The sequence below is a fragment of the Lissotriton helveticus genome, chromosome 3_1 (genome assembly GCF_964261635.1).
Source record: "Lissotriton helveticus chromosome 3_1, aLisHel1.1, whole genome shotgun sequence".
In the NCBI taxonomy this organism is placed as follows: domain Eukaryota; kingdom Metazoa; phylum Chordata; class Amphibia; order Caudata; family Salamandridae; genus Lissotriton; species Lissotriton helveticus.
The window spans coordinates 342237638-342248189 of NC_136061.1; the positions used below are offsets into that span (position 1 = coordinate 342237638).

Below are 10552 nucleotides of genomic sequence, written 5' to 3' on the forward strand. Positions count from 1 at the left end.
AGACATATCAGTTTCCCCTGCTCTTCCAAAGCCGAGGCATTTATGATTTAATCGGTTACAAGGACATCTTGTATAGACCAACATCCGGGCCTTGCACCTATACATAACCTCAGCTGGATACATTGTACAAGTATTGCTGAGTTAACCACATTCTTCATACGAACCTTGAGGCTACATCTAGTTTTCAATACTTAGTATGAAGATGTTCATATGAATGTATAAATATATAACACTCATATAAAGTACAAGAGTACTTACAAAATATGCATATGGCAAGCAATCGTTTTCAGTGGGGCATTGAAATAACAGCATTCGTCTACATTGCATTTGACTCAAAACACTAAGGTCCAGATGTAGGAGCCTAAATACCGGTCGGTAACGGCCCAATTCGGCCGTTACCGACCGGTATTTAAGAATTGGCATGTAGGAGGCCAATTTTACTGATTCAGTAAATTTACCGAATCGGTAAATTTACCGAATCGGTAAAATACCGAATCGGTAAATTTGCCGATTCGGTAAATTTACCGAATCGGTAAAATACCGAATCGGTATTTTTACCGATTCGGTAACTTGCAGATGTAGGTGGGACTCTTCAGAGTCCCAAAGGCCTTACAGATTCGGTGTTTTACCACCCAATCCAATTGGGTGGTAAAATACCGAATCCAGGTGTGCATGCACATGTGTGCATGCACACCTATGCCATGTGACAGACAGACATGCCCTTAGGGCATGTCTGTGTGCCACATGGCACACATGCCTGTATTCGGGGTGCTAGAGAGTGTCAAAGTGACACCCCCTGCACCCTTGCTGAAATCGGTATTTACCGAATCGGTAAATACCGATTCGGTATTGCCCATTGATTCCTATGGGCTTCAAGGCCCATAGGAATCAATGGGCAATACCGAATCGGTATTTACCGATTCGGTAAATACCGATTTTTACAGATTCGGTAATTCAATTACCGAATCTACCTAAATCTCCCTCCTTCATATTTACCGATTCATAAATATCGAATCGGTAAAATTCAGTATTTATGAATCCGTAAATACGATTTTCCTACATCTGGGGCCAGGTATATAGTTTCCAGCATTGTGAGGAACAAATCCAGAATTTACAATAACTTCAACATTAACTTCAGTAGTCAATAGCACTTGTTAATGTAATTCTATACAATACTGATTGGAGTAAAACAGTTCACAGTACTCCCACAATAGCAGAAGGGCTATTCCCATCACAAGGAAAAACAGACCTGCCATTGACACCTAGGGGGACCAGAATGTATGTGGTGGCCCTTCTTGGCCTGATTCAGAAGTGGTACAGGTTCAACTGCTCATTTTCTTCATTTTGTAATTGCATATCCTCTGCGCTACAGTTGCAAATCACCTTTGGTATGTAGTTTACTAAGGAAGAGGTCACCAGTACTTGCACCCAGGATGCCCCTTCCTTTATTTACACAATAAGGTTTCTTACAATGAGAAGCTTGGATCGAGTAATGGAGACCCTGGCATTTCACTGCAGTGTTTGTGGTGAGCAATACCAAAAAAGGTAATTTCTGCTGGATTTGTAGAGGGGTCTTTTGCTGATGCACTTTTCAATATATCCATTCTCCGACCTGTAGTTGAGACCCTTAGTAGATACCTGCGAGTGGAAACCATAAATACATTTGATTTGAGCTCAACAGTAATTCAACACATCATCCTCATCAACCAAATGTATATTCAGTTATAGGGAAGCACTGGTGAAGTGGTTGGAACTCTCACTGGTCTCCCTGTGCGGAAGTCATGTGGGCTTAGAACAGTCCTCCCTGTGGGTCTGTTCTTAGTTGATAAGGCGTCTTGCCCCTTGCAGTCTCCATACAAATCTTAGCTATTTTGTTTTGAGCCTCTGCTGTGTCTCTCTATCTCCTGTGTGGATTGCGTATGATAAAGGCAGTGAAGGTTATTCAGTTTGGAGAGCTTTATAAATCTCGCGAAACATCTGGTTATTGAAATGTGTTCCTCTATCACTGTTAATGCTCTGGACGATGCCGAACCTTGGATTAAAGTCTCTAAACTCTATTTTAGTCACTATATTGGAATCTGCTTTAACAGATGGTTAGGACTCTGTCTATCTAGCAAACATCCAAATTATTGCCAGCGAACCCCCCCCCTCCAGATCCGATCCGGGGACATCGGGCACATGCTGCCGGGTCCCTGCTCTGGCAGGGGCCTGGCCTTCCCCGGCTTCCCCTTAAAGCTTCAGCGCTTTCCGAATACGACCTCAGATCAGACGTGGGGACCCGCTGAATATAAGCATATTCCTTAGCGGAGGAAAATAAACTAACCAGGATTCCCCCAGTAATGGCGAGTGAAAACGGAAGAGCCCAGCGCCCAATCCCTGCCCAGCGGCGGGTGCGGGAAATGTGGCGTACAGAAGACTGACTCTCCGGGGTCACTCAGGGGGCCCAAGTCCTTCTGATCGAGGCTCCCCCCGCTGATGTTGTTAGGCCGGTAGCGGCCCCCGGCGTGCCGGTACGGGGCTTCTCGGAGTCGGGTTGCTTCGGAATGCAGCCCAAAGCGGCTGGTAAACTCCATCTAAGGCTAAATACAGGCGTGAGACCGATAGCCAACAAGTACTGTAAGGGAAAGTTGAAAAGAACTTTGAAGATAGAGTTCAAGAGGGCGTGAAAGCGTTGAGAGGTAAACGGGTGGAGTCTGTGCAGTCCGCCCGGAGGATTCAACGCAGCGGGAAGGTCGGTGGCCCGGGAGTTCCGGATCCCCTCCGTGGGTCTGGAGCCCGGGTCCTACCCGGCCCCCGCTTGGTGCACTTCCTCTGCAGTTATGTGCCGCGACTGACTCCGGGTTGGCTTGGAAGCCTTTGGGGTGACAGGTGGCCCTCCGCTCTGGCGGAGTGTGTTACAGCCCCCCTGGCAGCAGCTTTGCCATGATCGTGCTCTCCCCCGGGCACCCTCTCCCGGCTACCCTGCTCCCGGCGCGACTGTCGACTGGGGCAGACTGTGCTCAGTGCGCCCCGACTGCATCACGCTTCCGGGCAGGGAGGCCCACGCTGGGCGCCAAGGGTCAGCGGCGATGTCGGTTACCCACCCGACCCGTCTTGAAACATGGACCAAGGAGTCTAACAGGTGCGCGAGCCGGAGGGCTGAGCTAAACCCTGTGACGTAATGAAGGTGAGGGCCGGTGCATACCAGCTGAGGTGGGATCCCGTGGCCCTTACAGCGGCAGGTGCACCACCGTCCCTTCTTGCCGCTCCGTCGGGGAGGTGGAGCATGAGCGTGCCTGATAGGACCCGAAAGATGGGCAGGGCGAAGCCAGAGGAAACTCTGGTGGAGGTCCGTAGCGGTCCTGACGTTCAAATCGGTCTTCTGACCTGGATAAAGACTAATCGAACCATCTAGTAGCTGGTTCCCTCCGAAGTTTCCCTCAGGATGCTGGCACTCGGAGCCCCCAGTTTTCGCTGGTAAAGCAAATGATTATAGGTCTTGGGGCCAAAACGATCTCAACCTATTCTCAAACTTTAAATGGGTAAGAAGTGTGGCTCGCTGGCTTGGTGCCGGGCATGGAATACGAGTGCCTAGTGGGCCACTTTTGGTAAGCAGAAGAGACGCTGTGGGATCCATCGAACACCGGGTTAAGTTGCCTGATGCCGACGTTCATCAGACCCCACAAAAAGTGTTGGTTGATTTAAACAGCAGGACGGTATCCATGGTAGTCGGAATCCGCTAAGGAGTGTGTACCAACTCACCTGCCGAATCAGCTAGCTCTGAAAATGGATGGCACTGGAGTGTCGGGCCCATACCCGGCTGTTGCCGGCTCAGAGAGCCGTGGGGGCTATGCCGCGATGAGTAGGAGTGCCGCTGCAGTGCGCACTGAAGCCCGGGGCGAGGGCCCGAATGGAGCTGCCGCAGGTGCAGAGCTTGGTAGTAGTATCAAATATTCAAATGAGAACTTTGAAGGCCGAAGTGGAGAAGGGTTCCATGTGAACAGCAGTTGAACATGGGTCAATAGGTCCTAAGATGGGTGAGCTCTTTCGGAAGGGACGGGCGATGGCCTCCGTTGCCCTCAACTGATCGCAAGGGAGTTGGGTTATAGATCCCCGCACCCGGAGTGGTGTAGACGGGCGCCCTTGCTGCGTCCTGTGCAGTAACGCAAACGATCCCGGAGAAGCTGTCGGGAGCCCCGGGGAGAGTTGTCGTTTCTTCGTGAAGAGCAGGGCGCCCTGGAATGGGTTTAGCCCGAGAGAGGGGCCAGAGCCTTGGAAAGCGTTGCGGAGTAGGATTGGCTCTAAGGGCTGGGTCGGTCGGGCTGGTGCACGAAGAGGAGCTTGAAGTGCGCCGCGACTGAACAAGGCGCCGCTCTCCCGGGCGGTGGCGACTCTGGACGCGAGCCGGGGCCTTCCTGTGGATCGCCCCAGCTGCGATGGTCGCCTCTCCCCGTGCCCCCTCCCCGGGGGCACGGGACTGGCATTCTGCCTCGGCCAGCGCCTAGCAGCTGACTAGGATCTGGTGCGGACCAGGGGAATACGTCTGTTTAATTAAAACAAAGCATCGCGAAGGCCCGAGGAGGGTGTTGAAGTGATGTGATTTCTGCCCAGTGCTCTGAATGTCAAAGTGAAGAAATTCAATGAAGCGCGGGTAAAAGGCGGGAGTAACTATGACTCTCTCAACCTATTCTGGGTTGTAGTGGCCTTTACCTCCCAATGGTCCCCCCAGTAACTGCCTCTAGTACTAGACTCTGTGTAGAGAAGTCTATACAGGCCTAGCAAGGTTCTATCATGGCGGCAAGCGTGATAGTGAGAAATGGCGAAGCAAATGAACACAATTCCAGATGGAGTAGTTCCTGGAGAATAAAAACCCCATTAAGATGGCGTAAGGAGGTGCTGACTTTTTCAGAAATCATTAACCTCCTCATCGAATTTGACAAACCAGCACCTGCTTCAAACAATGCAACAAGCAATAACTATTCAGATCACGATATAGGCCTTAGTTCACCCTCCGTAGCAGAAGAAGACACAACAGTAGACCTCAGTGAAGCCATTGAGTTTGTGGCCTCCTCAGCCAAGAATGACATTGTTACAACCAACTTTGAAAATCTACCTGATGTGTACGAGGTCAGCAAAGAATTAATGACAAAGAAAAGTGACTACACAAAAAAGGTCACATATTGAAAATACCCAAACAAACAGTATAAATGTGACTTGTGTGGAAACATATTGGGAACTTTCAAAGAATTGAGAAAACATGTCTCCAACAGGCATAAAGGCTTCTTTCTCAAAACGTATTATTCAAAATGTGACAAAGAAGCCGAATACCACAATATTGCATGCCATTATGCCATTATGTAAAGGAAGACCTCAAAAAGGAGAGCTGCATTTTGAGCTGCCATTCCTGTGTGGCTTCTGTGACCTCTGATTTGGAACAAAGATTGGAGTTTCACAACATGCTCGGCATGCGCATTCAAGAGCGCAAAATGAGGCTAGACTAGCAGCTCTAGCAAGCAACAAACCATCAAAATTATGGGCACAGGATGAAATACTGCTATTAGCAGAATTGGAAAAAGTATATAAGAACAAGAGAAATATTAATGCGCTGATGGGTCCACATTTAGACAATAAAAACAGAAAACAAATTGCAGGAAAAAGAAGAGATAAAAGTAAAAAATGTACAAAAGATGTACTGCAAGCATCAAGTGTTCCTGAGAATGACTCTTGCGATGAACGTGCACAAAAAATCAAGAACTTTGAGCTGGAGCATAGACTCACAGAAGTCGAGAAGTACACCTAAAACATAGAGCAACACAATGCTGCTATGGATCTGATGGATGAGATAGTGACTTGAATCTCAGAAAACACCACTGATATAAGTCCTGTTCCAGCAAATCGTAGAGAACCAGCAAGCGAACTCAATAAAAGAGCCTCTGAACTCTGCTCAAGATGAGCACCAGAATGCCTCACTAGAAATCAAGATAACAAAGAAAGACAAGAAAAACAGAAGGCTTAATCGAACACACAAGAAAAATTATGCAAAAGCGAAGGGCAGCTATAAAGAATACCAGGCAATGTTTAAAAAAGACGAAAAGAAAATTGCCAGGATTATCACTGATCGGGCGGAAGATGCCACTTGCCAAATCAGTGTTGATGAAATTTTCCAATACTACACAGGCATAATTGAAAAAGAAAACAAGAAAAACCCTAAATTCATATCGATTGATTGGATACCGGATGAATGGGAAATAAGAAATTTATGCAAAGAAATGACACTGCTTGAAATAACTAATGCCTTCGATAGCGCAGATTTAAAGAAAGCAGTGGGGCCTGATTAGATTGGTCTGAATGACTTGAATAAAGTGCATAGCAGGCAACCAAGACTGCTGCCCAGAATTTTATCATCTTGGTTATCGATGCGACGAGTACCAGAAAGTATAAAAAAGAACCAGTCGATATTGATACCTAAGAATGCACCGATTAGTGAATAAAAAAAAAATCAGTAATTGGCGTCCAATTACCATCGGTACTGCATTCATGAAGTTATTCACAAAAATACTACTTAAAAGACTCATTTTTTGTTGAATTGAATAAGAGACAAAAAAGCTTCATGAAAGTGAGAGGTTGTCTCGAGAATCTGACTCTTCTGCAAAATATCATAAAAGGGGCACGAAAAAAACAGTCACTCATTAGCAGTAGTGTTCATGGATATCTCAAAAGCCTTTGACTCTGTCAGCTATGGTCACATTCTACAGAGTCTTGCAAGGCACAGAGTTCCATCATACATCAGAGACATAATAAAAGACTTATACACTGACTCAACAACATTTTTCAAGGAAAAGAACAACAAAGCAACTCCTGAAATAACAATGAAATCTGGGGATAAACAAGGTGACTCTTTATCCCCACTGCTATTTAACATTGCCGTGGATTCTCTATTAATTACAACAATAAGATCCTGGCAACCAGGTTTTGATAGGGCACACTACCGCAATCCAGGTAAAGTACTCAAAAGACAATTCTTAGTGGTGCTCCAAAAATGGAGGAAAGAGGTCAGCTGCCAAACAACCCCACAGCATCCAATAGGTGGATATCCAAAAAATCATACAATTCCTCCCCGAGCACTCTAATACCAATACAAATTAAATAATATTAATGATCAGTAATACAGTTATTGTAAGATAAGGTACAACCAAGAAATCATATGAGCTTATTTCAGTTCGTTTCTCTTAGCACCAATTTTTCACTTATTTCATCAGTACATTAGTCCATCAACACTTCGCTTGTTCAATCATTCCTTGTAACTGATCCAAAAGAATTTTCTATCTTGATTCTCCGCAATTCTCCGTTGACATCCAATGCGTTTTTATTTCAATGTTGTTCATAAAGTCAAAACAGTCATCATCAGTTGCAAAAAGCAACCTTGTTCCAAGTATCAAATCAAAATGTTCATCAATTGCAAACTGCAGTCAACACGCGTTTCGTCAGACAATAATATATGCCAACTGACTTCCTCAGGGCTCAAATTTAATTCTAAATCAACCAGTCCTCAAAAACAGTTAAAGGATCCTTCCAAAGTCCCCTAAACTCATTGGGCTAATATAGTCACCAAAAGGAACATCATATATCCAAATTACTAGTAGAATAAAAAAGGTAAAGTACATCCAAATATATCCTCAAATATCTTGAAATGAGGATTAACGCATACGCAATCTCCAGTACAAAAGTTCATCAATCATAAAAAGCTCTCCCGCAAACTTGTATTATCATTTGATCGAGAGCATCTTGATCTTCACTCCGAGTTATTCATTCATATACCTTTCGCAAAGAAATTCGTCAATCACAAATGACTCTCCCGTAAACTCTTAACATCACGAAGTCAAAAACTCACAAGTACGTGACCGTGAGCACCATAGTAATACCTCCTTGTGTTCTCTCCTGGTCTTTGTCCTGTTGTATCTCGAAATCTCACTCCTGCTTCTCGATTCCCTATTCTTATTCTCCAAACCTCCTCTAAAAAAATATTCCCCTTCACTGTAGCTATTTGTGCATCTACCGTATCTTCTGTCTCGCTACTCGAGATGTTACTTGAGGATGAATGCAAATCACTAATACTCGACACATCTCCCTTGTTTTTCTGAGTTTGATCTTTGCTCATTAAATAATCAAACCAGCTAGCAAAAGTAAAAATACGTCCGGTTTTAAAATCATTCTCATCCCGTTTCAACTTTCTAGCCTTCCTCCTTTTTATATCAGCTTGTAACGTTGAAAGTACTTGATCCAATATTGTGTAATTTTTCACTGTAGCTTCAGGTAAGTTTAGTTGTTTAATTTCATCCTCACAAGTCTGTATATCTAACAATAATTTCTTAATTTTCCTCTCTGCATTTTTAATTAATATATTGTTCAAATTTCTTGAGCTGTTAGTCAGTTCTTTTTCCCACGCATCTAACAGATCTGGCTCTAGTTCTTCGTAGGTTGGCACTATTTGTGACCTCAACCCTCTAGGTATTCGGTTCAATGTTGGGTATTGTTTTAAAGTAGCGGCGTCCCACCATTTATTAAGTTCAGCTTTTTGTAAGACGTTCCAACCTCATACATTTTGCTTTTAAACCTTCTTATTTTAAAATCTGACTAGTCCCACCGGCTGTACCTATAGAGGATCCAGCACTTAGGTTGCTGAATAGTTCCTGAATTTCCTTGTCCCGATTCATTGTGACCCCGGTGGCTGCCCCCACCTGACTTATAAATTACAACAATAGATCGTAAGATCCTGGCAACCAGGTTTTGATAGGGCGCACTACCACAATCCAGGTAGAGTACTCATCTGTGATCTTCAGAAAGACGGCAAGGGCTTCACATTCGGATCTGCTAGTCTTATTGAGAAAATCACCGCTCTCGCCTTTGCCGATGACATCGCAGTACTCAGCAGCACCTGGGAAGGAATGAGTACAAATCTGAAAATCATTGAAAAATTCAGTAAAAGAACAGGATTAAAACTTAATGTGAAAAAGGCACATGGATTTTATATCAGTCACCATAAAGATAAAATCCTGATTAACAACTGTAAACCATGGCAGTTTGAAAAACTAAATATTGAAAACATTAATCCAGGAGAACGTGAGAGATACCTCGGATTGAACTTTGATCCACACACTGGCTATACAAGCAACAACAAAATTAATGAGGTTCTTGTTAATTGGGCTCAAAAACGTGATAATCTACCACTTAAGCCCACGAAGAAAATAGAAATTTTGTGTCAGTACTTGATCCCTAACCTGTCATTTAAATTGGAAATGACAGGAACAGAAGCTAAAACTTTAAATGCTCTGGATCAAACTATAAAAAAGTATGTCAAACGTTTTCCACACCTTCCTGCATACACATGTGATTGTCTCCTATATTCCAAAAGATCATTTGGGGGAAGCAGTATACCAAAACTTTGTACAACAATTGGTCTAAAAAAAATCAATAGTTGAATCTCAGGGCAGCTCCAGATCTGTACATAGCTCATTCATTCATGTACGCAGGAGAAGTAATCAATGAAAAAATTGACAATATCATCAAAATATACAAACTCAACATTTTAGACAGTAGGTTTCTGAGTTATGATTTGAATTTGTTAGTAACATATGATTGGAATAAAGAAGTATTTGAGAAAAGGCAAATCTCCCTGTCCATGGTGATGGTATAAAATACTTAACAAGTAATCCAACCTCAAATTTCTGGATCAGCATGCATAACAAAATGAAAAAAAATCAATACATAGCTGCGCTGATGTTAAGAGCAAATGTCTTATATACTAGAGAAACCATCACTAGGGGGAGTAATCATACATTTGCCACATGTAAGTACTGTAAAGATGTTTGCGAAACAATTTCACATATTTCAGGTGCATGTCCCAAAACCAAGGACATTAGGATAAAAAGACATGATAATATTCTGGAATTTCTCATTGATAGAGCAAAAAGGTGTGGTTGGATGGCATATAGGGAACCTCATGTTAAGAATAATCAAGGTGAACTACGAACACCAGATGTATTGTTTACTGAAAATGGTACAGCTGTAGTGATTGATGTTTCAATTTGTTATGAAAACTCACAGAATTCCCTTGAATTAGCGTTTAAGAGTAAAGTTAAATACTATCAGGATCTGTCACAGCAAATCAAAGATCTCAGCAAATTTAACACTGTAAAATGTCATGGCCTTATTGTTGGAATTCGTGGTATTTGGCCTCAATGTAATGATGTTGTTCTGGCTGATTTAGGCCTTCAAATGTCATTCCCGTTCAAGAAAAATGTTTGCCTGACTACTTTAATGGACACTCTTAAAATGTGCCAAGTATTCACGGACAATTAAATATCAATGTACTGTAATGTGCAATTAAATATCAATGTACTGTAATGTGCTGATATGTGCACTTTCTTGCAGCACACATGTCACCCTTATAAAGCATATTGTTTTAAACTGTTACACAAGATTTAGTATAGATGTGAATTTTCTAGATGTGAATTTTCTAGAACTTTATAGATGTGCATTTCCTAGTTAATGTGCAATATATAGATGTGTATTT

The 10552-nt window shown here is 43.3% G+C and overlaps 1 protein-coding gene and 1 pseudogene across 3 annotated transcripts in view; both read left to right on the plus strand.

Annotated features, from left to right (window-relative positions):
- The window catches only part of ZSWIM7 (zinc finger SWIM-type containing 7), a 753195-nt gene that overhangs the window by 352900 nt on the left and 389743 nt on the right, over positions 1–10552 (plus strand). The window lies entirely within an intron of this gene.
- Positions 2278–4378, plus strand: LOC144825566 (28S ribosomal RNA; annotated as a pseudogene).